Source organism: Halichoeres trimaculatus, unplaced genomic scaffold, assembly GCF_033239565.1.
Source record: "Halichoeres trimaculatus isolate MK-OKI-2021-1 unplaced genomic scaffold, fHalTri1.1 fHalTri1_scaffold_7, whole genome shotgun sequence".
Lineage (NCBI taxonomy): Eukaryota > Metazoa > Chordata > Actinopteri > Labriformes > Labridae > Halichoeres > Halichoeres trimaculatus.
The window spans coordinates 27,173,457-27,201,418 of NW_027437185.1; the positions used below are offsets into that span (position 1 = coordinate 27,173,457).

Consider the following 27,962-nt stretch of genomic DNA (forward strand, 5'->3'; position numbering starts at 1 on the left):
TCTTTCAGTGGTGTGGAGATGGTTTCACTGGTAAGCCTGAGACCTGACTGAGGTGCTTAGGGTTGTTTTTAGGAGCTTTAGACAAGCCTGGAGTCAAAGTTCACTTCAGGGTTGAGGAAATGTGTCTCACTGGATGACAAGAAAGCAACAAATTCCTGATGTAAACACAATTTTTAGACAACTTGACGGTTTCAGATTTTAAGGGCTGCTCGGTGGTGCAAAGGTTAGCGCTGCAGCCTCACAGCAAGAAGGTAACCAGTTCGATTCCCCGCTTTCTGTGTGGAGTTTGCATGTTCTCCTCAAACATGCGTGGGTCCCCTCTGGGTACTCCAGCTTCCTACTACAGTCCAAAATCATGCACATCAGGTAAATTGACCACTCTAATTTGCCCGTGAGTGTGTGTGAATGGTTGTCTGTCTTTCTCTGTCAGCCCTGTGATTGACTGGCGACCAGTCCAGGGTGTACCCTGCCTCTTGCCCAATGACAGCTGGGATAGGCTCCTGCCACCCGCAACCCTGAACAGAATAAGCCGTTAAGAAAATGAATGAATGAATGAAGTTTCCTTTGCATTATTATGTATACAGACCAGCAGGGGGCACCACCCAAGGGAGAGTTAGGATTAAATTAGGCATTGGTGGAATTATAACCTTGGCGATCTGTGTCATAGATTTTCTAAGTCTGTTAACCTCTGACCATTCAGAAACCACTGACAACACATTTAGGTGAAAGACCCCAAACTCTCAGAACCTAAACTCATTTTATGAAGTTAATCCTCCCAAATCAGTTGTAATTTTCTGGCCTAGTTTGTCAGAATTTCAAAGAAAAGTGCCCTCTTTTGGTTTGTCAAGTTTTTTCTCATTGTTGTCTCTGATTCATAAAAGTTTGGAAACAAACTTGGAAAAAGTTAGACCAAAGCACTTCAGGAACATCATGGTCTCCACACAAAGTCCCTTTTTGACCTCATCTACTCTACAGAGCGCTTATCTCATACTTCAATATGTCTGTCCTCCTCTGGCATCTCCGAGCATCTGCCCTCAGGCTGCCTCATACCAGATAACACCTGCCATCTTGAATCTCTGCAATCAATCAGAAATGACAAACGACAACTTACAGTGACATAAAACATTCTTCAAAAGCTTTAATAACAACACGGTCTTATCCTGAATCTTGCTGACTGATGGCGTGTGTATCATAAAACAGCCTGAGGTTTATGCTTCAGGATGATTGACATGTTATGTGGTGCTGTGCTAAAGTAGACCGACTCTTTTGATTGACTGTCAGTTACCCCAACTGCCCTGTATCAATCTGAGCAGCAGCTTTACCAGAAAAGGAAAGTAGAAGTATCAAAAACCATAGACTTTAAAAACATTCAGTCCCTCTAAATGCAGAACTGGTAGAAGATATTGGCTTTTTACAAGAAAACAGTCCGTGTGGAGAACAAGGAGGCAAAATGCATTAACTGTAATACTATCCAAGAATCCATTGGCAATCATCTTATTACATCAAGATCAAGTTAGTCTTTATTGTCCCTGTAAAGGCCACTTTGTGTAGCAGTCAGCAGTAAAACATCCACCCACCAGGCCAACAATAAAAACAAAATGCAAGACGTTAAATTAGACGAGTCTTCTGGACAATAAATACAGCAAGTTTAAAAGATATATTGTAGTCATATCTCAGAGAATACATGCTAGCTTAGCTAACTGGAATTTTCCTTGTTCATTAGCTCCATGTATGGCCCAGCTTCTCCTCTTTCCCAGCTCTTCATTTTGGTTGTTCTTAATCAAAAAGTGAGCAGTGATGCGAAGTGACACACTGATCCCTGTTTGTCAGTTTCTGCCAGCGGTCTAAGCAGAAAACGTGTACTTTCTGTGAAATCTTCTACCTTCCTGGTGATTTGGCTCCTCAGCAGAACATCCCCCACCGTGGTTCATGCAGGGAAAATGGCTGAAGTGTGAAAAATGAAGTACAGTTTGATGTGTTGTGATCCATCATGTTGGACAGCGGTGTTCTTCTGTTCAGCCACAACTATTTCAACCTTGGAATGATCCGATTTTCCCGTCTGAGTGGCTAGTTTGGCAAAGGGTTACCTTCACGGTCCTACAAAATAAATTCACTAAAATTATTGCTGATTGGTTTGTGCTGTCTTTGCAGATAGAATAACAAAACAATAGGAGTAGATGCATGTTCTGAATTAAATGTGAATATTCTGGTAAGGATATTTGTGGCATGTTCAAAGAAAGCTGTGCTTCAAGTCTAAATGCACAATTTTCAAAGAGTATTACATTTGTATGATGTGAGCTGTGGTGATTCATTTCAATGTAGTGATTCAGTGACTAAGTGCATTGGATATCAAATTTGCATTATATAGCTTGTCAGTCCAGAATATATCTATGATATTATTTTTCCTCGTATCAAATCAGCTGTAATTTCCTTTCAGGTGTCTCAAAGATTCATGGGGCTGCACTGAAATGGTATGAAAAAAAGGCCATTAAACTGTTAACATGGTGGCATAAAAGCAATGCACCTAGATAAAAAAAGTACATCTTTTTATATATTTAAACTCTTACAGTGTGATTTTCACAAATGTTATTTTTGTGAGGACATAATATGAGTGAATTGTGCTCCCCTAACTGCTGGTGCGCTGATGACGGAGATCACTAATTACATAGCTTATGTTGTGCTGAATTGTCAATGTCTTTTTTTCTACTTCAATCATCCAATCCACCAAACAATACCCATAAGAGTTGATGGCCGTGTACACTGTTCTGCAAATTTTTCATGGTGCAACCAACACACTCAGCTCTGCTGCTCATCCCATAAAAGCATGTTTCCTGCAAATGTGGCTCCATTTGAAAGGGAAATAAACAGAAATAAAATGGTATAAGGTCTACAAGTAAAAAGCACAATCTGACAATATGCCAAAAAAACATGTCCTTACATTTTTTGCGGACTTTATATGCAAAAAAAAAAAAAAAAAAGTCATGAAAAAAGGATATAGAGCAGGCCTAGGTCCTTCACTGTAATATTCACAGAGAACTAACTTAATTCACCACAACACTTGGCAAGAGTATCATAAGGAAAAACTCACTTACAGAGCAGAAACCATGAGCAGATCCAGACTCATTGGTTGACAATAATCCGCCTTAAGTGGCATGTTGAGATTTTTAAATTCTGGGTAATTGAAAAGTTTCTTCAAGATAAAATAAACACTCTTAAAATATATATTTTTTAAAACTATTAAATAATAAAACAGTTATACGGAACCAACTGAAAATCTCATGTTCTGCATTGACCTTGAGCGGATATAGTGGATGTTTCTCAAGTTGCAGACTTCAGACAGATATTACCGTTAAACCAGCACTGATTAAGCCAGCTTGCATAAAAGATCTGCGTAGAACATGGTTTCTGACTCAGTCTCAAGTTTCCCTAAATGAAGCCCCCCGCAGTGAAGTGTCATCAGCTGTTTAGAGGCCTTTGCCCAACTCCTGTGCTATGCACAGCTCTGGCGCAGCTTATCTGGTGTATTTATCCAGCACTGATCCAATGTAGCTCTGCCTGGAAGCTGTAGTCTAGTCAGGAATTCAGAGTTGTGACAAGGTTTACGTTGGCTGAACCGCCTGAAACTGGAGCTGAGAGCCGCAATGCAGTCAAATAAATCATCTGAAGAGAGAGATGGCAAAGAGAAAGACAAACAAATAGTTTTTTTTTTTTTTTTTTACTAAACACCGTTTCCAGCAATGCTTTCTTTGGCGGTGAGACAGAAAGAGACAAGATGAAAGAGAGAAGAGCAGAGAAAGGCTCTGACACAAACAGCAAGGAAAAGCAGGATCCACTGAATGTCAGGTAGTCCTTCCGGTGAATTCACAGTTTACACTTTGTTAAAAATTGCATTCCTTGTTGTCATTAAGTGGTCAGCGGTTTCATTCAAGCCCCGAAGCTGTGTAGTTAAAGTTAGACAGCCAATCTTCTTCTGTGTTTAAACAATGGCTGATTTTCTAGGAATCACCCGCTGGATGAGATCCAGGGAAATCAAGAGAGAAAGGCTTATAGACAGAGCTAAAGAGGAACGATGAAAGACAACGTAAGATTAAACAAGAGAGGAAAGCTAAGGGGAGATTAAAGATGGGAGAGACATCATTATTTCTCTCCCAAAACTGGAGCAAGAGGAAAAAGCGAGACCTAAGGGAAAAGTTAAGGCAGAAAGATAGAGGAAGAGAAAATGTAAAGAATTGTAAGTGACATTGAAGAACCCCATGAGGCTTTTAAAACAGCACCAGGTCTGATTGGAGCAAATTACTCCCCTCTTTTCCAATCAGCATCAGCCTGGATGAATATGTTCCCTCTGGACAGCAGCCATCAAAGGCTCAATGCAGAGTTTAGAAATGTTCTCTCTCTTCCTTCAACAGTTTTTGTCATCGTGTTGATGTGCACATTTTGCACTGCAGCAGCTACAGTCCTCTACAGTCCTCTCATGTGTTTTGGTTTTGTTAACTCTTGGAAATGTTAACAGTTTCTATCTCATTACTATGGACAGCAGTGACCTTTTTAACGATATAATAAAGAAAAATTATAGTATTTTTCTGACCAAGCACTTTGAGTTCATTGAGCATGACAATAAAATTTTAGTGTAGCCATAGGAGCAGATATTGAAGGGAGGAGGCATATGTTTGGCAGACATTAGGAGGGGGACCTTATCAATTTAATGGCGAACAGTTTGAGGGAAAGACATACCAAGACTGAGAGCCAGGGGTGAAAAAAATGACCACTAACTTCCACTCAATCTGTGTACGGTCCGTCTCTGCTCCATCAAAGGTAAGTTTAATGTTTCAGTGTGTAAACTTCCAGTGGCTCTGCTTTGCTGTGTTTTGGATTTAACAGGTCAGAGCCCTCTGATATGCAACAGTTCTATTTTGCCAAATGCTGGAGCCTGATAAATCAGTTGTCAAAGACTAGATTAAAGGTCCCATATTATGCAAAAATCACTTTATTAAGTCTTTTAGGGAAATTTGTGGGTCTTTGGTATTCCTCCCAGCCCACAAAATGTGATATTTAATGAGAAAACCTGTACTTAGTAGTGCTTGTGAATGTAAAATCCTGACCTAAAACAAGCTGTTTGGATTTTGGGGATTTACCGACGTCAGCAATTCCCTTTTTTGACCAATCAAGAGCAAGTCTGACCTGATTGGTCCACCGGAGCAGATACCCCTGAACCCCCTCCCCGCTGCTGCTCCAGCAGCCATTACTGCCATCACCTCTCTGTTTTTGGCTGTAAACAGCCACATAGTTCCATGCCCAAGCTTCCCATCTCGGAAGAAGACAAGACTAAGTGGCTGGAGTTCATTTATCAAAGAAATGTGCCAGCTATACTCAGTAAAACTGTGCATGTCTGTGCTAGTCACTTCACGGCTGCCTGCTACCCATCTTTGGACAGTACATCAGAGGGCTAGCGAATAGACTTGTCCAGAATCCAGCCGCATTACCAACCATCCGCCAACAAACCTCAGACCCTGGAAGTGTGAGTATTTTAAATGCTGTGTGCTGTGGAGCAGATTTAAGAGCTTTTCCTCAGTGTCTCCCCTGTCTCTCTGTTAGCTTCAGGATGCTAACTTTAGCTGCGGTTAACCTGTAATGTTATGGTAAACAAGCTTCGCCGTTTTCTTAACATTGTGCACTTGGAGGAGTTCGGTAATCATGGATGTGGTATCAGCGGTGGCTCATTTACATATGAAGGTCACGCCCACTAAATCAGAGCGTTCTGAACAGAGGGGCTATTAGAGCCTGGAAACAAAGCTGCTGTGCTTGATTTATTGATATTGATTGATATTATTATTTTGGACCAAAACATGTTACTACCATTTCATGAAGACATCAATGATCCATATTAAACTGCAGAAAAGGAGCATAATATGGGACCTTAAAGCGGGACAGGAAGTCAGTCACCCAAACAACATCATCCAGTTGAATTTCTGAGGAACACCTTGATTCCTGACAATATGCTACATGGTAATTAAAAAACAACAAACTGTTATAATTTCATGAACCAGGCCTGGACTCAACAGAGGTTTTCAAAGGCCAACATAGATACTGTGAATGGAGGCTCATCAGTGGGGTGAGAAAACTGTTGATTCAACAATAACTGCATGGAGTCCTCAGTCACGTGATTCGAGCTGCCCAGAAAATCCAGCTGATGGGATGCTGACAAATGAGGGAGGGTGGTACCAAACCGCACTAGAGCAATGACAAGTCAGACACAGATCTGGCGCATTAAGTTTGGCTTAAAAAGAGCGCCTGCTGTGTTCGAAGTTGTGTTCAATGATCTGCTGACAGCGTTTTGTAACCTCTTCATTTTCCCCTCTTTCCTTCACATTCTGTAATCAACAGGTAACTAATCCATTGCTTGTCTAGTCTGACAGACAAAAGGTAGATTAAACTTTTGAAAGGCAACATAAGAGGTGTGCAGGTCACAGAGTTGAAGCTGTGTTTTGACCCATTATCCTATTAAAGCATCTGTTCTTAAGCTACTGCTATCTCAAATGGCTCAACATCTTTTAAATGTCTACAAATCACATTAATATTAGCTTTTCAAAAACACAAAGTACTTCAGTTGTCTCAAACCTCATGAATTTTTTTGAATATATTACAAGAACCAGTAAGGTCATTAAATAAATTTATGAAGAATTTGAGCTTTATTGGGATAGTTGGCACGTTGTTGCTTCATGTGACACAGGAAAGTTATCCAGAGCAGGCCTCCAGCTGCTGCCTCATTGTGAGGTTGTCATGCCTCAGCAAACCAACAATACTGACATTCTGGCAAAAAGAAAAAATAATATTCCCTTTGTTGTTTCTTGCAATAAAAGCTCAGAATTTGGCAGCTGAAATCTTCATTGTTTCACTGTCCTTGAGGGTAAAATCAGCAAATGTTTTCTAATCATTCCCTCTTGGTAAATGTCAGAATAGTCAAGGAACTGTGGGGAAAGACTCTTTTAAAAACCTCCACCGACGATGCTTCAGGCAGACAGTGATAGATAGCCTGACTTTAACACAAACTCTGTTTATCCCACACACAGTTTGGAAGTAATCCCACTTTCTTGTACAAATTTACCCCAGATACAATGTGCATTGATTTATTTCAGCAGTAACTTGACCACATATGAAATATCTACAGTTACTAGAACTGGAAAGCAGGTGTTCTCTGTGTTGAATGTGACCTTGACAAACTCATCTCAGCAGTCATATCTTTAAAAATCCAACTAAAACATTTCATCCAAAACTTAAAGATAAAAATCTGTGTTTTTAATTCATAAATATCTGAGCTGGGTTTGGTTTCTCTCTGGTCCTCATTCTCCGTATATAGTATGGTATATTTGGTGTTACAGAAAGTTTGGTATGCAAGAGATTAAAGATGTGAAAGTCCTGGCTATAGTTAACACAGGTACGGCTTTTACAGTCACAGACTCACAGACTTCCTCCACATTGCACTCATACTAAACTTCCCCTCTGTGTTTTTCTTTTGTTCTTAGCTCCTCATTAATCTTTACTAAATAACCTCAAAAGACTTTTTTTTTGCCCATTCTGTTCTTTCTCTCCTGCTGTTTGATTAATTTTCTACTTTACTTTGACTTCCTGTTGATTTTTTTCAGTCCACAGAACAGTCTGAAGAATCATGCTTCCAAACTGCTTACTGGGTAATTTCAGTACCTTGCTAGCTAATTCATTCCGGTTTCAGAAATCAGGATTTGGGTTAACAGGCACATCTGTTTGGTGAATACAGCAGCGTAAATACAACTGAAATACCTTGGCTTCATCAGTATGACTTCAATAATATGTTTGGTGGAAGGTCTAAAAATCAAGGGATATCAAGTGTTCAATCTGTAAAAGGCAGTTGGTTGGTTGGGAGTGTTCTTTCAAAATCAAAGTATTTGATTAAAAAAAAAACCTTAAGTGTTATGTCATCACTCTTTTTCACTGATGGGGTGATAATAAAGTAAGAATACATCTCCCCTGCTTCAAATAATGAGTCTTACAAAAGTTACTACTGCTATAAACAGCATGTGTTTGTGTAGCTTCATTCACGTTATTTTTCCCCTACAGCAGAAAAACTAAGCCTTAAACTGTGTACATTCTACTCAATTAAATATCATTACATGCATGTAAGTAGTAAAAGTTAATAGATAGTGTGATTAACTGAGAGCGCAGTAGTGCACTCGCTGTGGCTGTGGTCTGACTGTGCTTTGGTTGCTGTAAACTCAAGGCCACCGATTTACAAGCAGGAATCTGGATGTGGGTGAGGAGGAGAAGCTGCAAGTAAAGCCAGTATTTTCTTCTTCTTTTTTTTTTTATTTTTAAGAAAGGCTGATTTCTCCTCTAACGCACTGATTAAAACTTCAGCCACTATTAACTGTGTATAAACACAGCTTCTACAGCTTCCCTTTTTTTTCAAAAGAAACAGCAAAGGAGTGCACTAGCATTTTGCTAGCGACATCTTTTGGAGCCAGAGTTCAGCAGGTTTAAAGAGGAGGTAATGTGCTTTTTTTAGGGATTATACTGTCCCTCTGGTACCGCTGGAGTGGCGGTTTACATGATTTAGAGCCAAAAAATGTCTTTTTCCTCCCGCACTGAACTTTCAGAAAACCTCTGTCTAAAACTCTTCTTTTTAGCTGGTGTCTCTTTCAGGCTCCCTGCTCAACAAACCTTCCCCCTGATTGGCCAGCCCTCTTGAGGCCTGTTGGAGGCAAAACTATGGTCAGACCTTGGTGATTGAGGCCTGCCCCTTTTACGTGTCTTGGACCAATTCAGAGATGCTTTATGGGATGACCTCACTGTTTTCAGGTCTCATGAAGATCTGAAGATCCCATGGAGATCCCATTCCATTGCCAAAACTGACATTTTTATGGTGGTTTCTCAACAGAATCAGGGATTTTGACAACATATGAGCCATTTGAAAACTTGTACACAGTGTAGACATCCAGCATTGTCACTTTATATCCATCCTAGTAAACAAGGGAAAGGGTAATACCCCCTTTTTAAGCTTTTGGAGTCAGGTATTGATGTCCTGACCTCTCTGCTCATTAACCTCATTGAACAGTAAAGGTTTTAAAGTGAGTACAGTCTACAGGAAGCCTTTACACTTTTTTACTAATCAAAAAAATAGCAATTAAAATCTAAGTACTGATTAAGATTAGATAGAAAAATAAGTACTTGGATATTAATCAGCATGATAAGAACTAGAAAATGATAGAAATTAACTTTGAAACCAATTCTTTTACATGTGTTTTAATATAATGTTAGGTCCATGTTACTACACGGGCCTTGCAGGCTTCTGAGCTTCTTGTGGTGCAGAGAATTGTAAGCCAACAAAAGTTCAAGAAGGTGAAGGGGGAAAAAAATCACTTTATTCCAGAAGTGTTATATTAAATTCAGTGAGTAAGCCGGGTGGAAATGAGGCTTACGAAAGCTTCAGCCTCTGCTGTCGCAGGAGAATAGCATGGAGCCAGAGAGCATTCAGTGTTTTTTTTCTTTTCTCAAGCTTTCTTTTCAGGCCATTTCTCCTCCTAACTCAAACCATTCCACCTCGGCTGCCTGCATCCAGAGAACAGAGGTCGTTAATTGTGCTCTAGGTGCACACACACAAAAAAGTACACACCTACACACACACTATATGCACACACAGGGCAGAGTAATAGTAATTGAAATCCTAAGTGTTGGGTATCCAGGAGTGAAAGCAGGAAGAAAGTCTTAAAACCAGGGCTCTCCTGAGCATTCTAAAACACATTTATTGACTTTTATTGTGTGTTTGTCGTTGTGTGAATGTAATTGTGTGTGCCTTTACAAGTGAAAACATGCATATATACTTTTTTTTCCTGCACAATATGTTCTGGCATTGTTGCATGGGCATGACACCATTTGGTTGTAAAATATGTACCAGAAGGGCTTGGTATTGTTTGAGGGCTGAAGAGAATGTCTCCCCGAGGATCAAGGGATTGACGATGGAGGCTGGCAGAGCAGCAAAATTACACAAAGCCCTGTGCTGACTTATCCCTGGGTGCAAAATCATTCACAAAAACAAATGATTTTGTATTTATGAAGCCACGAGCTTTTGGCTGCAGCCTTGAGGAAATGACCGGAGATGGCCAAAGTGTTCATTTATTAGACAGATTTTTCCTGCATTTTCCTGCTTCTCCTTTCATTTTTCATTCAGATAAAATCTGTCTATGACACAACATAAAAAAGGATCCATATCTTTGATAAATGTACACCGTGACAAGCATGAAAAAAGTTCAAAGTCCTATTATTATACTTCTCTTTTCACAGATTTGCAGTTTCACACTCACAAACCCTGCAGGATATCATACTGTAGCTCCACCAATCACAGTACAGAAGTTGAAGCTCACACAGGGGAGCCAGCCAATTAGAGAGACCGGTAATGCAGCCCATATGAGCAGGGGCTTCTGAGTAGCCTCAGCAGGTGTTGTGTCGATTATGATCTGACACTCTTGTTGGCTGCTAACCAGAAGCATACCTGACACGGTGGACAGACTACAACAACAAACTCTGGAAGTGATGCCTTAAGGACTTGAGTTACACTTGTTTTTCGTGACATATGATCTTAAGGGGATGCTAAAGACAGAAATCAAAGGTGTGTGGAAGATAAGACAAAACAAGATAAAACTGGATAGATACCACGGACATTCAGGTGCAAGACTGGCTGATCATATTACAACAGCTTTTAAAGCAGAGTGACACAAAATGGCATCAAAATTTATAAAATAAAAACAATTTGAAGAAAAGAATGATAATTAAGTTTAAAGCGTAAGCTCAGTTTAAGTAATTACATCATTTACAGAAATATTTTCAGGGAAATTTAGAGGTGCTCAAAACTTGCATTTTAATCAGATATAGATAGCATCTGATATCAAACTAAAAGGCACCTGATTAAACATTTCAGTGACATCATCAAACATAATACAGTTAAGTGTGAAAGAACTGTTGCACATAAGATGAAAGTAATCAAGCAGATTACATTAATACTATTTTTTGCAGACAATGCAAGAAGTATTGTGCAAAATATTAAGTCATGTGTTGTTTAACATTATATACAAAGTTATGTGTCATTGCACATGAAAAGTCATGTAGTGTTCTTATAATGTGTCGATTTATGTATCACTGATGTGAAAATAAATGCAAAATAACTTATTCATGAAAAAAAGTGTGACACATTACGTTGAAAATAGTTGCACTGCACATAATATCAAGACATATATCATTGCACATGCAATAACATTTTCGTGTATCATCCTGCATCCTGCAAAGATTTTGATATTGCAAAACAAGAACAGCAAAAATCTTCCCACAGCCATTCCTTGGGCAGGTGCATTGGACAAAGACAATAAAGTCCAAGTTAACAGAAGAAAGTTGCTGCACACTGTCCAACTTCTAGAAAGAAGAACTTTACAACAACGTTACGGTCATAGACCTTGTTCGGGCAAACGTTAGTGTCGACAAAAGAGGCCATCCTAGTGGCTGTGTGGCTCCAGCCAATCGTTTCTCTGCATGTATGACGTTTAAAAGTTAAACTACACTTGATACAGTGTCAATTCACTAATAAAATGCAAAACATATAAATAAAGTACAGAACAATATATTTTTAAAAAAGTGATAAAAAAGTCATACTTCACATGATGTCATGTTCAAGTATGCATGTTATTAAAAGTTGTTCAGTAAACATGAGTTAAAAGGTCAGGTATTTCTTGCACATGATATGAAAGTAGGACTGGAGATGATATAAAAAGTCATGTTTAATAGCAAATGATAAAAACAGCCATGCATTATTTCACAAGGTACAAGTCAAGTTCAAGGTACCTTGCTCCCTTGTGTGTGCCACAAATGTATTCCTCCACCATGATTGTTTAAAAGGGGTCCAAACATCCAGTTCTGCTATGAAGTCAAAGCAACTTTATGACTGATTCACAATCAGGCTGGATTTCCCATTTGTGGTTATGATGCCCCTCAGTCCTGTACTCAGTTTTAAGTGCCGTCACAACTCTTCCTCTTGGGCCATCTCCGTGTTTACATTTTACATCCTGGACAGTGTCTGTAAACAGCGCTCCCTCACTCTGTTATTTATGAAGGAGAAAACAAATGTCTGCTATCACTTCCTCGCAGAAGCAGTGATAACACACAGTGCTCTGGAGTTTATTTGCAAGAATTTGAATTGTGTTTTACTCCACATGGGCTTCTACATGTGCTTTCTATTAGACACAAAGCAAAATAATATGTTTCTACTCGGTGGTTTTTGCCACACATGAAAAAAGCACAAAATGAGTTTTTGTTTTGATTCTGCTTTGCCATTTCACTCCCACGCTATTGTAAAAGTTTATAAATAGAAATTTAACCTTGTATGTCCTTATACTTAATTTTGAGTAGATTTAAATATAGCCGCCTAAATTATTGGGACATTCAGATACTACGCACTTAATTTATAGATCATATAAACTTGATAAGGTTTGAATTATCATGCAAACAATAGAAGTTGTATGAGTGCATCTGGGCCATATAGATAAGCACCAAACACACACAGTCTTAAAGGAACAGTGCAAGATTTTCAAAGCAGTATCAAAAATCAAAATATATATATTTTTTTTGCAACAGCATCAGCAGCAGGGAATGATATTACCATGTATTGGCAGAACCACAGCACTGCATACACTGAATGAGAGGTAAAATAATGCATCTGAAGCTTCAGTTTAATCTGTGGATTATGTTTAGATTATCAGACAATTATGTTTTACTGAATGAGCACACATACTGTCTTTGACAGTATGATGTGAAGTATATCTCACCTGAATTACGAGTACATTTATCACCAACCAGCAGATTATCACTAGACTTTATATTGTTCTTTCTGAATGGAAGAGAAAGGGACACCCAAACAAGCTGCAGCGACACATTATTTTTCCCACAGCAGCAGCCCTTAAAGCACCAAAAATTGCTCTTATCTCTAACCAAGGCCATATGATGCCACAGGGGGAGGTAGACTTCTGCTGCCTGGTGGTTTCATCTAAAGGGAAGTATGTTTAAGTCATCTATCCCTGACATGACAGTCAGACCTCTGGCTGTGGTGGAAATCAAACACCCCCATCTTATCTCCACTTAAAGACCCCCTCCTCTAACCTCTTTACTTTGATCCTGTTTGATCTGAGGGGTCACTTTGGAGGGGATGCTGAGGTGAACAAGAGAATGAGGGGTACCTGGTGGAGCTAAGGAAGAAACCACAAGTGTGTTTTTTTCCCCCAGCATAAAATAAAACAAATCTAAAAAAGAGTCATTTTTTCCGTTATTACTGATTCTACACTGATACTGTAATGTCAAACCTGTAGGGAAACAGTTAAGACTTAAGAGCTTATGTTTATGTGTTTCTATACATATTGAGACACTTAAGAAGACCAGTAAACCTGATACCATGCTCTCATCAGAAATCACTCTGTTTCTGACCAGTGAAAAAAATTCCTGAGGTATAAAGGTTAATTTCTGGGGCTCCATATATATAACATGTTTTTTTTTCCTTCTTTGCATGACAGATTAGTCAAACAGTACAACACTTGGCAGGTGTTTGATTTTATCTAATAAAAACGTATTGTATGGTTAAACACCCAACATTGTAAATCAAAAATGGCTGTCAAAGATGAAGTTATTTCAAAATTATAAGGAAGTCATAGATACACTCGCTGGCTGTACCTGGTGTAGCCTGGATTGGTGGACAGGATCTCAGCTTCTCCCTATTAGTGATGGTTGAGGCCCAGTTGCTCCTCTGGCTCTTATATCTGTGAAAAATAAACTTTATATTAACCACCCTCAAAACCAGCCTGATAGTTCACACCAAAAATGAATAAAATCATCTGTCACAAGTGAATTTCATGTAAAATAGATGTAAAGGCTTGAGTTGCCAGAATTTTTTGTTGGGCTCCACAAATTGTGTAAATTAATGACACGTACCAATGCTCAACTCATTTGATTCGCTTATTCATGAGAATTGAAAGATCAGACCTCAAACAAATCCTTTGGCTATGTGTGACAAAACAGACTAATGGAGGTCAATTCATGTGGAAAATACGTGTAAGTAAACACTCTTGAAAAATAGATTTTTAATCTCAATTCATTCATTTTCCTGGTTAAATAAAGGTTAGATATAAATAAAAAACTGCAGCTTCAACCAACACAAAGACAGTACCTTTTTCAGGTAACAGGAATAAAAGTAGTTTGCTTTTGAGATAGGAGATCAGATTACATGATAAATTGTGGTAACCCTGTCACTTTATGTCAGTAATCTGTTGCACTTGCAAGTTAGCCCCATACTAACTGGCTTCTTCCTTGAACCCCTCACCTCTTGTAAGATAATTCAAGCAAATTAGGTGAGTTAAAACAACACATTAATGACATGCAAAATAAGTATCGACATGAATAGTGTTTTCGTTGTCATTGCTTTAGGATCTTGACCAACATGAAAAAAGTAAGAAGTATCAAAGAGCCTAGAAATAATAAGGTTTACGAAACAGTCACTGACTGTCATGAACAAATTCTTTGACTAGTATTAAATCCCCCTTCAAAAATATTGTGTCTTATAGAGTGGTAACATCTTACTGTATCTATGGGAGTGGGAGGTCTGTTACTTGTAGGTCAACATTACGCACTTGCATGACACAGTTGGTTCATTCTCCTAAATTAACTTGTAGGTAAAATAACACTAAAAAGAAACTATTCCTTGTTTTATTGGGAAACCACAGGGTTCCGTTCAAGGACCACTGATGGTTCCCTGGTGTCCACTCCGACAGTCACTACAGCAGAGGGATGAAACACATCCAGCAGATGTGGCAGAAACACACTCTGCTGGTGCTCTGATCCACACAGACTCGTCCCTCTGAAAGGGTCACTGCTTTGTGTTAGCTTATCAACACAAAGAGCAGAACCAATGGTTTTTGTTTGACTAGAAGTCTACGTTAGACTGTAACTGAGTACAGGTGGGGATTAAGGACACACTCACGTGACAGCAAGATAAATACGTTCAGATCCATAAATGAGGAGCTACACACACGGGGTAGAGAGGGTGAGGTGGCATGTACAACACACACACGCACACACATGTACCTTACTTTAACCGCACATCTGAAAGTAATCCTGGGTCTCAGAGTGTGTGTTTGTGTGTGCAGTGGGAGGCCGGCTGGATTCCAGGGCGACCCCCGCCCCCCTCCATCCACCATCCTCACCAGGATGGTGGAGAAAGGAGAGTGGGTCAGAGTGGAGGGTGGAGGTAGGTAAGCGTTTGGGGAAATGTGGAAGGGAACAGCAATTAAAATCCCTTTTTCCCTGTTCTTTTGATGGAATCCCCAGTGGAGTCAACTCAAAGTGGGATTAATCACTGGCCTTCATCCTTCTGAAACCTTCATCCCTCACTCCCTCTTTTCTTTCTCTTCTCCTGTTTTTCTCTTTCTTTACAAGTGTGTGTGTCATTTCCTCGTTAATATCCTGGGAAAGGAAATCAAGGGCTCAGCAGAGGCAATGTAAACTTTTTTCTTTCTCTGCTTTCTCTGGCTTTAAATTATTCTTACTAATGTTTTGCTGAAACTTTAAATCTCCCTCTTCAGGAATCAAATGCACAGATTATCACCAGGTCTGGCTCTTATAGACTTATACGGCCAAGTTTACGGTGCCGTCTTAATCTTGACACTGATTTGTGTGCGTGTGTAATGACTTGTGTGCCCGCACATGGGCACAGGCCAACCCTCTGACTCTCTCCATCGTAGCCGAACGGCCTTGTTATCAATGTAAGCCATGCATTGTATTACAACCTGTAATTTAGTTTACATTGTGCTTGGGAAAGCACTAAATTACACGGGTTCCTGTTCAGAATGAAAAGCCGACCGCTCCACAGTTGAGACAAATGTCTTTGCTTTTGCTTCTCCAGGCAGATTTTTTTGCTAACAGTGCTCTGAAACATATAATTTTGTCCCAAACTCTTGGCTTTTGAAAGCAAAGTACGGTGAAATCTAATAAGCTACTTTGAGAGAGGGGTTTCTCCAGCTCTGTAGAATGAATGCTTGTCTTTTAGCCTTTCCCACTCTTTCTTGGACTGGTCTCCACTTTCTGTCCCTTTCACACTCATTCCTCTCCATCTATCTTTCACCGTCTTTCTCTAAAACAAACATCCCAACAACCCTCAGGAAAACACACTTAGGATGTGCACAAGTTTCATCACAGCCATTACATGAGTGTGTGACTCACAGGTTTCTAAAGCTGCTCAGCGGTATCAGTCATCAAGATTTGGCCCCAAAACAAGAGACTCTGCTAATAACAGCTTTTGTTTCCTAATAACATGCACATTGGGAAACAAAACCTTGAATATGGGAATACGAAGGATTGTGTTTACATCTTTAAGCATTTGGCCGTTATTCTCTTGAGATACTCATCTTAAAATGTTGAGGTGTAAACTCCAGTAATACACAACAGATTTTTTCTTTGTTTCCAGTCAAGATTACCCGAATCTTAAAGGCTTTTCCTGAAACATGTGAATCATTCCAGGAGTCTTTTGTTGAATGTGATATTCAAAGATTAGGTCATTAACTCAGCCCAATAAAAACAGCCTTCCTTCCTTTGACCTCTCGTAAAAAGGGGTTGGATCCATGTGTGAGTGGCTCTAATGTTAAAGTGGTAATTTGATAAGACTGTTTTAAAGCAGTCACCCTCTACTTTTAACCTTTGACTATACTGTTTGGATTGGTTGAGGTAATTAACCACAAACAATCATGGGTGAGGTACTTAATTAATTTACTAATTTATTTATTTAAAGGGGCTGTGAGGAGTTTGAAAGTGATTTTGAAAAAGTCTCCCTTCTAGATATATGGCTGATCATAGGCCACACTTACACACTGAGATTTTAAGAGCCAATATAGCTGGTTACAGGTTCATTTAAATTGCTACTTCAAAGAGATCTGAGTTTTTCTCTTCTAAAAATGATTTCTTTTGACTAATTTTGTCGTGATGGTGGACACAGGAGTCTAATTGAAAAAACAGAAAAAGGACAGAAAAGCAGGAGAAAGCTAAACTGGAGAGTGGATAGCCCAAGCTAAAAGCTAATTAGCCTTTAGCTTGGGCTGTATCACTCTAAAACACAGGAGCTTAACTGTTTGTGATAATGTTCATTCTAACCCACATGCAGCAGTTATTCTGCAGTGGTCTGTTCAAACTTGAGAATCTATCAATAAAATAAGGAGTGAGGTTATCTTAGCTCTGCTTAGTAGATGACTGGCAGGACATAGCTAACCGGGATTTACAAACGTTACACATTACGGACATGTCTTAGAGCAACGGGCTGCCAGCTGCGTTAAATGTAAATGGCTACTAAAGTACTTACAAACTGGCAGTGTTTACTTTTTGTCACGTTAGCCTTGGAGCACTGGGCTGCAGATGTCGCTAACATGTAGCTGGCTGCTAAAATGATTGCTTGATGTCACGTTTCAAATCGTAGCACTATGTAACCGTACGGATAAATACCTTACCCCGGCGCATTGTGCCCAGTAAAAAGTTTTCTTCAACAAAAAAAAAAAAAATGTTGCGTTCCGATCACCATTTAATTACAAAACAAACACACGCCTCACTCAAAGTAATTTAAGACAGTGTGGAGACTCCAGGCCACAATGAAGCAAGAGAGTGCAATTAAAACAGATCCTCCTCATAGCATTTTCAAGCTTTTATGCCTTTATCTGCTGAGGATAGGCCATGGATTGAGCAGGAAAAAGGGTGAAACTGGAGTGGGACATCCTTGATAAACTTTAACCCCCTAGAGTCATAAATAAAATAAACAAAAGTAAAAGGAACTCCAGATATCTTTGACAAAGAACTTGAAGGGGTGTGACCATTTTTATGGGGGAGCTCACCTGCAAATAATAGCAAAGACAAAGCCTGTGCATAATGCCACTCACCTGGCATAGCCTCCTCTTCTATTGAGCTCTACTAAAGCCATGCCGAATTGACTGACTCTTTCAGTCTGCAAAATTTCCTCCATAAATCCAAAACAAAGCAAAACATCTCAGAAAGAAAAACAAGAAGTAATGCGGCTGCAACCACAGGCCTCACACTCTTTCAGTCTGCCCCAAAGTCCCCTCAAATCTCCACTCATAAGAACCCAAACCTGGCTCTCCTGCAGGCCTAAATATGTCTCATTTATTTCCTCAATCTTCCTCATTCTCCCATCCATCCTCTCAGTGTGTGTACTATCACCACAGACGTTCAAATCCCCTCTTCTTTAGCCTTTCCTGCTGTATGCAATATTTTCATCTTTATTTTGCTTTATCTGATCACTGTTATCCCTCCTTCAATCTCCTTTATCCTCACCTTCTCCATTTTTTCCTTCCTCCATCCTTGTTTCAATCCCACCTCAGCCTCTTGGCCTCTTGCATTCAATCTAATTCATCTTCATGTTTCATCCCCAGGAAGCCCCCCCAGCTGGACGTTTAGCCCCCGCTCTATCCATCCATCAGTCTCTATATAAAGTCGAGTCAGGTCTAATATATTTTCTAACAACACTGCTCTCTTTAAATTGTCGAACAGATGAAAAAAATTACACATTTTCATTCAGCCATCCACCATTCCTTCAATCTCTCCATCCATCTCTTCGGTCATCCACCCACGTCTCCTTGTTGTTTCACACTAAATATTTCCCTGCCTCAATGAGTGCAGGTGCTTTCCATTACATCCATACACACACATGATCATACAGTACTCACACACACATACACATACTTTGAAGTACAGGGCTTCATCAGATCCAAACCGCAGGAAGTGAGATGGCGGATCAGAGATAAGCTGGCAGCATGGAGTCATGCATGTTCATTGGTGTGTGTGTCCTGCCATGAGAGCTTGACTCCTGGTGAGTCGGTGCTGCCTGTTAGCAGCAGGCTGGGGGCTTTGATGTTATGTCTTCAGTGTCTTAGGCTGGCTGGAGTTATAGAAACTGTGGAAATTACACTACAGCTAGGTTTATTTCATTACAGCACAGCCCGTCTCGTCTTTTCAAACAGAAACTGAGTTTAAACTGAATTTCAGGAGGCCTGATAAGCCTGATGTAATGCAAACCCTGTGTAATTTGAGTCAAGCTTGCAGCAGAAGCTGCACCAAAGGGTGGCCAAAATCTGGAGATATTTATATTTTCAACATTGGTAGATATTTGTTTTAATGGATTATGACCAATCACAGACCAGATGTGGTAATCTGTTTCAATAAGTCACAACCTTATTCCTGAAGTATCTGGGACAGGTCCAAGTTAAGATGTTACTTTTCTAATAGTAAGTATCCTGTTTGTAAAGGCAAGACTCTGTCAACATCAAAACTATGAGAAAATTTCACTGATCAAGTAACAAGTAGCTTTTGATAGGCTAGCCATGGTGCATTTACCAGGCTACATAAGCAGACATCAATTTTCTAGGTTTTGCCCTGGAAAAACTTTGATATTTGTTTTTCACATTGAGCCTTAAAAGTCTGGTCAAGTCTGAAAGGACTCAAGCAGATGCAGACTGGGACTGAAAAACAGCCTAGGACTTTGACTCGGCCCGGCCCACATCAACGGGACACATTGGTAGACCCCCCGGCAATACCGTCCGTCGGCCGACTGGCAGCACCGGCCGTCGGCCGACTGGCAGCACCGGCCGTTCTGGTATTCTCCAGACCAGACCAGTCTGCCCCTGAAGTCATTAATTAAAAAAGAACGCTCCAACCACTGGCCGGTAAGGGTCTGGAAAAGGCCGGTGGTTGGGATAAGTCCCGAATTTCCCTATGGCCAGCCTGCCCCTGGACTCAAGTCAAGGTCAAGCTAAGTTGTCCCACAGAAGCTCGGTCTATGCCCAGCTTGTAGTCCCTAAAGACCAGACTAAAAGACTTTGAAAAGACTTTGAAATGGCTTAGATAAAACTCTGAAAGTCTCAAGTTTCAAGGCAAGCAAATTCTTTTTTAAAACATAATGCCACACAAAATGTATTTTAAAACACAAAAAATTGTGGACCGAGTATTAATTTGATATTGGTCTATAAATGGATCATAAGAATAGCATTAAGACCCTCAGTTAATCCTGTCTACAAGTTGGACTATTGTACTGTGCTTGAATGAATAATAGACCCTTAAAGATGTACTTGTAAAGATTTGTAGTTTTGAAGACCAGGTTAAAGAATTTTTTTATACAAATGCTGATATCATTACCAACAAGTATGCAGACGTTGTCACATAGAAATTGACTCTGTTTTCTGTAGATATGCACTTATCTTAGGACAACCCTAGCTTCATGTTAAATTGGGATTATATACCTGGATAAACAAATGTGTAAGATTTCCTGATAAACATCTGGTACAGAAGAATCTGAATCGGCTTCATCCTCTTCTACAGGGATAACTGGGAAGGTGACCGCAGATGAGCAGGATTCACACATCAAGCACACAAACACACACGCCTGGGATCTGCAAAGTTCAAGTGTAATCTTGTAGCATAGATTATGGGGCAGCTCCTCTGGAGCCACTGAGGGTTCTGTGGTTTTTGGTTCAAGGCAATAAGTTTTTGTTGAGGGAGAGGGGAAGGGCAATGGTTGATGTTTTGTATCTTCTTTAAAACTATGATTTCTCTTCTCTTCCACTGTTCTTTCTCTCTCTTCAGTTTTTTGTGTTATATTCACTCTTTGTATAGGTGTATTTAACATGTGCTTGTTTTTTTTATTGCTGTGATCGCCTAAAGCAAAAAGCTGTTTCCTGTGTTGGAAAAAAAAAATGAAGATCAGACTCTATAAAATCGCTAAGGCCATTGCATTATGTATTTAAATCCACCTTTTTCTGCCCTTTGTCTAACTGTTCTTACGTGAAGCTGTGCAGTTTTAATAGAAATTGTAGGAAATTTTTCAAAGGTTCACTAAAGTTTTCGTTACACAGTTTTTAATAACATCAAATGTGTTCCTCTGAATTCTGAACACGTGTCAACACAGTGGCTGCTACCTCCCTTGAAGTTAGTGATAGTGCTGTATTAGCATATAAAGGATATTAGAAATTAGGTTAGAAATAACCTGACATAAAATACAACAGACAAGCGTTCAGGTACCCACATCTACCACACTGCAGAGCGGCATGTTTGTATTCATATCCTCATAAATGGAGCAGATAGCATCACAGGCAGAGGACTGGGGGTGGAAATGAGATGCTGATAGGGTAATAGCATTACCATAGATTCTGAAATGCACACATGCATTTACCTCCACATACACACACCTGTGACGATAGTCCCCTGGTGGATCAGGTAACATGCTGTAAGTTAGCTGCTGATTCACACTGGCAGTTCAACAGAGCACAGTCAAAGCACATTTGTATCAAAAGCATTTCACAAGAGCACAATTCTCCTCATGTTGTTGTTTATTTTGATGAAATCCAAAGCTTTAAATAAATTGTGAATTGTGTAAGCAGTTTTTTTTCTACAAACTCATTTTATCATGATGGAATCTGAACCTTCTCTGCACTTGTTTTAGTTACGCTGAAATTATTAAAAACCTGTGATAAGTTTGATATTTCTGAAACTTCAACCCTACTTTGAAAACCCAGGAACTATTTTTTAGCTCTTACCTAATAGCTGCTATTAACAGAAATATATTAACCCATATACTGTGCCAACATATGTGTGTATTAACACAAACACACACCTAAACCACAAGTGCACACTTACTTTGCTTTGGCATGGCTTTTATATCCGCCTGCGATTTACAGCTGTTTTGATTGGCTTTTAGAGCACAGTCAGCCGGGTTTTAGAGGTGGCAAAAAGGAATGTGTACACACACACACACACACACACACACTCACACACACACACACACACACACACACACACACACAGAAATTTATTTTAGCATCACTTTCGTGTCTGCAAAAACAAACACACCCGCACTTAGCAAACTCAAACCTGGTCTTTTTCTTTCTCACTGACACATCCGTTAACTTTTACTTTCATGTCTTTATCCAAGACACACCATTGCACTGACTTACACAGACACACAGCAGGCAGGAATGTGTTGTTGTTGTTACGGTGGAGCTGTGGAGCTGCTCAGTGCTCAGCGCACACCGATAAGACCTCAGCTACTGATGGAGAAAAATGAGGACAGACAGATGGACACAGAGGTAAGTGGAGAGATGGATGGTGGGAGGACAGTCTGGGAGAAAGACAAACCAAAACTCAGGGATAAAAGGAAAGTCACATATACACTTGGAACCTTGTTGTTTTTTTCCAATTAAGTTGCACCCTGATAATATTTTAGGTGTAAGAGTGGCCTTGAAAAAAGGGTGGACAGACTTCTAAAATGTTTCCACCTATTTATGCATTGCAGGTTATATTATCTGAAGTTATCTTTAAAGGCTCAGATTTTCCCCTCTGCTTTATCTTGCCAGAAATTGCAAATGATGAAAAGAAGGATTACTTTTAATGAAAGTGGTTTATTTTCAAGTTTGATGGTTTAAAAATTTTATGTTACTTTCTTTTTGAACATTATCTTTTCAAGTTCTACTTGGGAAGCTTCAAAGATCGACCAGTCGATCGCGATCGATGGGTTGGCGACCTCTGCCATAAACAGTTTTTTTGAGTTAGGTTCAGGTGTCAAACAATACATGGGTAAGTTTTGGTGACAACTTGAGGTAGGCCAAACAAAGAAACAAAATCTCTACAGCAAAATGTTGCACACATTTGATAATATTTTTTTAAAGCTTTAATTTCTTATGTGTGTATCCGAATCAGAGCATGCACACTGACTATTCCTCTGTTTCCTGTAAAGCTCAATGTATACAGATTATTTCCCTTTTATTTCCAAATGAGGTAATTCAAGGAAAGCAACTTCAGGTTTTTATGCCCTGTTTTGATTTTCTTTTTCATTCTGCCCATTTCAATGCCCACAATCTGCATCAGGAATTGCTAGAGTTAAAATGGGCAGAACCTATCAGCAGTGATGAAAAGATGGCTTAACTTTATTCAATGTCTCTAAACAGAGATATATTCAAGGGCAGCCAATAGACAGCTTTCAGATATCGTCTTTCAACCCTGAGTCCATTTTTTCTCCCCAAGGTGCCAGCTGGACTCTTAAAAGAGGAATTAAATGTAACAAAGACGACTTACCAGGAATCCCCTCATTGGTTACCGCTGGCACTGAGGCACTGAGGCTAAATTATCATCAGCCGATTCATTCCTGGATTGCTCCATTGCGACCACAACCCCACGCAGACTTCGTCAGTCTCCAGCTACATCATTACAATGGTTTATCTAAGTGTCTCATACTGCCACGAAAGGTTAAATTATATTTCATCAAACTTTATTGAATCAAGGAATACCTTTTGTGCCTGTCCAGCGGGCTGAAGGCCATGACAAAGTGTCTGTATCTGACATTTTTGGACTGTGAGCAAGCTGAGAGTTCATATGTCAGATTCTGTTTAGTCAAATGGTCTTCAACTCGTAACACAGTCCTTACAATCATTATTGCTAGTCCAAATACAGAGAAACTGTCTGTTTCATCAGATTCTCTTAGTACAGGTCAGGGATTTGGGGACTTTTACTTTTATGGTTCAAAAGAATATTCTTGGAAATCATGAAGGTGGTAACAAAAATCATCTTTGCTGATGCATCAGTTTTCTCTGCCTCTTTCACATGAACCAGAAACAGAAAATTGACTTGACATTTGATGTGTGAGTTTGCGTAAATGAACCAAAATAAACAGAACAAATGACAAGAACAAGAAGATAAAGAAAGAAGACAAAAGTTGTGAAATGGGGTTTTAGGGCTTTGTGTTGGACGAGGTGGTTCTCTGTCAGCCCGTCACCTGGTTATTTATAGACCTTATTAGACATCTGGTCTCCAATCAGTCTCCAGTCTCACAATTTATCCTTTCATCCCTCCTCCCTCCTCTCCCCTGCGTTTGTATCATGACCTTTGACTTTCCCTTGTTAGGGAGGAAAAGGAAGAGGTTAACCTCTGCACTAAATACACACACACACACACACACACACACACACACACACACACACACACACACACACACACACACACACACACACACACACACACACACACACACATTTAATCACCCTCCCATAATTTAGGTCTGCTATAGACTCTCCTTAGGTTCCCCATACAAATCTAAACGCAGACATTTAGTTTCACTTTGAATTAACAGATGAGCACATGGATTTATAATAATGGACTTGCCTGTAATTGAACTCTGGAAGGTTAATTGAGGGCAGTGGAAGACGATATCTATCATTGCATACATGTCTTACTTATTTAAATAGATACATCACTGTAATCATAAAGAATTACCGAAATGTTTTGTATCAGTACAAAGAAAACACAACTTGCATTTATATCACTAAACCTTCATGACAATTGGCCATTCCCTGATTATAAGGTATCTTATATTATCAGGAAGCATTGTTTCCATATGTTGCTATTTATCTCTTTCTCTTCGAATGAGCTCTTCTGTGATGCCCAGGGACTATAGATGTAAATTACCCTTATGGCTAACTTTGGCATATTTACATGGATGCTACACCGGAGTGTTCATCAATATGAACTGTCCCTTTAAATAAATGAGCTCAGCTTCAGTATAAATCCATCATGTGACTAGGGCTGCACGATTATCGCAATCGCAATCACATTCGCAATCGCAATGTCAGCACATGCAATTTTGAATCGCAAAAGAGGTTATCGCAATCGCAATCGCAATCGCAATCGCAATGTCAGCACATGCAATTCAGATTTTTCTCCATGATAACCAAGCAAGTCGGAAGACTCATCATGACACAACTTTTTTTATTAAATCGCAAGCACAATCGCAATCGCAATATTGTCCACCTAATTGCAAATCGCACCTTTTCCCCAAATCGTGCAGCACTACATGTGACTAATTTCTATAAAGTCTTGTTTACAGACTAGGTCTGGTTTTATTGATAATTTTCAATGAAGCATGTGTATATACTGGTAATTTTTAAAAAGAACTACTGAATAGCCTGCAGTCTGTCGAATGGAAGAATGTCTGTTTATGGCATACCTTGGCTACACTTTCAGCTACATTCCCATGCATGCATTATAGGGTGATCTTTTTGAGATTGTCCTTTTCAGGCATTGCAATATGTAGCACCTTATATAGTTGAAAAATAAATCTATATATCTATTTTGGACTTTAACACCATTATTTGGATAGGACAGGACAGTGGACAGAGCAGAACACTGGGGGAGAGTGGGGGAATCACGTGGGAAAGTGGCCTGGATGGCCCGTTATGTGAGCCTGTGACTTAACCAGCAGGCCGAGTTGTTGGTGACACACTCAAAGTGAGTGCAAACTGAGCAGATCTTCCGCTTTTCTAATCATTTGGGCCACACTCTTTCGTTTACACAGCCTTGTTTATTTCCTGTCAGACAAAAGATTGTATGTGCAGTTATCAGGGAGCTCATGTCTGTGCATGTCTTTGTGTGTGTGTCTGGTGGTGAGTGTTTTTAGCTGCTTTTTCTGGCGACGGAGACTACCACTGCCTGTGAGAAAGGAAATATTTTACTTGGGATTCTGCATTGTTTACAAGCCCCCTGTTTAATCCCCCTCAGGCTCTTTATTTGATACATTTATCTTTCATTTTGCAGTTTCATGGGGACACAGAGGAAGATCTCTTTTTATCTTAAACTGCACTTATTGACAGTCAAAGACTTTACAATGTTCCAAGAGAAGAAGAGATTTATTTTATTTCTACTCTGAGGCAACATTTGTGTCCATACCCAAGCCAAGAACAATTTGAGGAACTGAAATATAAAGTCAGAGACTTTGAATTACAAATTGTAAGATTCTTATTGAAATTCATGCATCATACACAGAAAACAGGTCTTTCAGCATGTGCGCATGTCAGCGACCTGTTTTCTGTCTTATTTTGTAAAGAGAAATGATGTAGTGTCTGTCAGTAAATAGCTTAAAGCAACAACACAACACACCCACTGACTCAAGGTCAGCTTTGCACATGTGTTGCTCTGTCAGTAGTTTAATCACAGAGGTTAGAGTTTAATAAGTTATTATTACTGAACCCAGAATCACACAAACACATGGCTGCACACTCATTATATACAGTGGTGTGTGTGTGTGTGTGTGTGTGTGTGTGTGTGTGTGTGTGTGTGTGTGTGTGTGTGTGTGTGTGTGTGTGTGTGTGTGTGTGTGTGTGTGTGCGCTGTATTAGCTCATGATGAATAGCTCAACAGACTGCTCTGTGTTGCTTCATGAACTGTTTCCAAGTCTAAGAGGTATGTTTTTGATTAGATGGACAAAAAAGAATTTAAAGGGGTAGTTCACCTAATCAAATGTATTTTAAATGTATTTTCTTTTTAAGAATCAAGTTATTTATTCCTTTTTGAATGTTATGGCTTCTGTCTCTTCCCAGTATGACAAGGGGATAAATGTAGTGAAAAAAAAAATAAAAGGAGGGACAAAAAATAGAACATTTCTCCCTCTACCTCTCTGCCACTTATATCTCAGAAGACATTTTCGCCAGCTTTCTGTCAGTATTTTTGAAGTATGGAGGCGCACTTTAAGAGTATCACTAACTGAGCCTGTCCACAGACATTTGGATCTGCACGGGCAAAACGGTGTGTGTTTTGTGTGTGCATGTGTGTGGGTGTGATATTCTAGTAAATTAGACCATCAATCACACACAACATGGGAAGCAGCGAGAGGAAAAAAATATCCCTGCAATGAGACGAAGGCACTGAAGCAACATATGGCATTATTTAACTGCCCATTCAGAAAGACTAGTGTGTGTGTGTGCGTTTCTCTGCTTGAAAAAAAGCACCACACATTACTTAACTATAAGTTTTTTGCTCTAATGGGAACACAGTTAAGTAGAGACTTTGAGATTTTCTTGAGAGTTAAATTTACTAAAATGATCAGAAATTCACTGCAGTAAAACTGAGCTCACTGGAAAAGTGAATTTAAACAAGCATTGGGCTTGGCATTGTAAATTTAGTGTAACTGACAGATTCATAGTAAAATGTCTGTAAATAAAAGGGTAAAACTGTTGTCGAGAGACGGACTAAAATCAAGTATAGAGGAAGACTGAAAGCAGATGGATTGATATCACTGGGTAACAGCTGTTTTCTTATTTATTACACTGAATGTTAAAATTTTCCATTGTCAGTTTTATTTTTGCACTGTGTTAAGTCACCTATAAAATGGATTCTGGACTATGGAAAATAATATCAATATCTTCAACATACCTCTCCTCTGAATCCAGAAGATCACACAGGGAAATTACATGAAGATGCATTATCCAGCGCACAAGCTAATGGCACACAACTCGTACTACTTTTAAAGTAAAATTTAACCTAATCCACCCGAATATCAAAACATGAAAACTTCCGGATCATGTTTCAGTCGCGTGACATTCGTCAGCCAATCACAGCGCTCGCTGCGTCAAACAGGGACAGCAGCTGTCAATCACAGGTAATCATGCTCGTAAGCTCTCGCATGTATTGTAAAATGCTTTGTATTCAAAGTGCGCTGAGTTTCTTTCATACATATGTGTTAATGTCCGCCTGATTTTTCCTGCAGTGTGTTTCCTTTAATCTTTACTCTTGACTGAATAGTGAATTGATGAGTTGCAGGAGACATCTGACGTTGTTGGTGTGCTGGCTTTCACAAACGTGTTACTTGTGTCATGCTAACTAATCATAGTGTGTTGCAGTGACTAAGTGCCCTGTGGTGCTATTATTTTGTTTAAGTGACTGTTTAAGAAAATTAAACTTGGAGAAGGGAGAGAAATAATGCCAAATTGTTATCATGGGCTGTCTTAAGAACTCTACAGCTCTTATACTCCTCCAAGACGGTCGGATAAAGTGCAGCATCCAAAACATACAATAAATTTAGCTTCCATGTGAAAATG

General features: G+C 39.5%; 1 long non-coding RNA gene across 1 annotated transcript; it reads right to left on the minus strand.

Annotated features, from left to right (window-relative positions):
* Positions 1-9,433: 9,433 nt before the first annotated feature.
* LOC141793400 (uncharacterized) lies at positions 9,434-27,434 on the minus strand. The gene is made up of 3 exons (XR_012598410.1): positions 27,298-27,434; positions 13,735-13,820; positions 9,434-9,579 (listed from the first exon to the last, which is right to left on the minus strand). It is a non-coding gene; the product is annotated as an uncharacterized LOC141793400 (long non-coding RNA).
* Positions 27,435-27,962: the final 528 nt, after the last annotated feature.